The sequence below is a fragment of the Alligator sinensis genome, unplaced genomic scaffold, assembly GCF_000455745.1.
Source record: "Alligator sinensis unplaced genomic scaffold, ASM45574v1 scaffold1204_1, whole genome shotgun sequence".
NCBI classification, from domain to species: domain Eukaryota; kingdom Metazoa; phylum Chordata; order Crocodylia; family Alligatoridae; genus Alligator; species Alligator sinensis.
Genome location: NW_005842412.1, coordinates 221712 through 222361, shown reverse-complemented (window position 1 = coordinate 222361; position 650 = coordinate 221712).

Below are 650 nucleotides of genomic sequence, written 5' to 3'. Positions count from 1 at the left end.
TGCCCCCCCCTCCCCCCCCCCCCCCAAAACACTTGCTGCTGGAGGGGGCTGCATGTCAGCCTGTGGGCGAGCGATCCGCCAGAAGTAATGGCCATTCGCGCCTCTGTTTGAAACTTTTCAGGGCTCCGCAAATGAAGGGAAAGGTTGAGAACCGCAGAGCGGCACTTGTGCGCCCAGGGCTGCCTCCGCTTCCAGCCAGGACCAGGGCAAGACCTGTGTCCCTGGCTCAAAGCTCCCCCCCGAGTGACCGCTCTAGCAAGAGCGCAAGGTTGTCTGCGGGCATTTAGCTTTTCTGGAGTTATTTGAACCCCAGAAAAGTCGGACTGTCTTGGTGCTCGGCAGTACCCAGCTTGCATGTGTTGACCCTGCTGCAGCTAAAACCCTAATGAGGGCATGCTGCTCGTGCACCTGGCAGCTTGTCCCACAAAACGATTCCTCCCTCTCTGTCCCTTTCCCTCCCCTGTAATCTGTAACATTTCAAAGCAAGATGATGCCTTGCCACTCCTCTGGGTAGTGCGCTGAAGCAATTGGGCAGCTTTCCAAAATGCGAAGGAGAGAGTCTGCGATAACGTTTGTGATTCTGCGTGAGCTTTGGTTGGAGCAAAGTGGCTGAAGTCCCAGTCTCCTATTAAGGAATCCCCTGGGTTCAG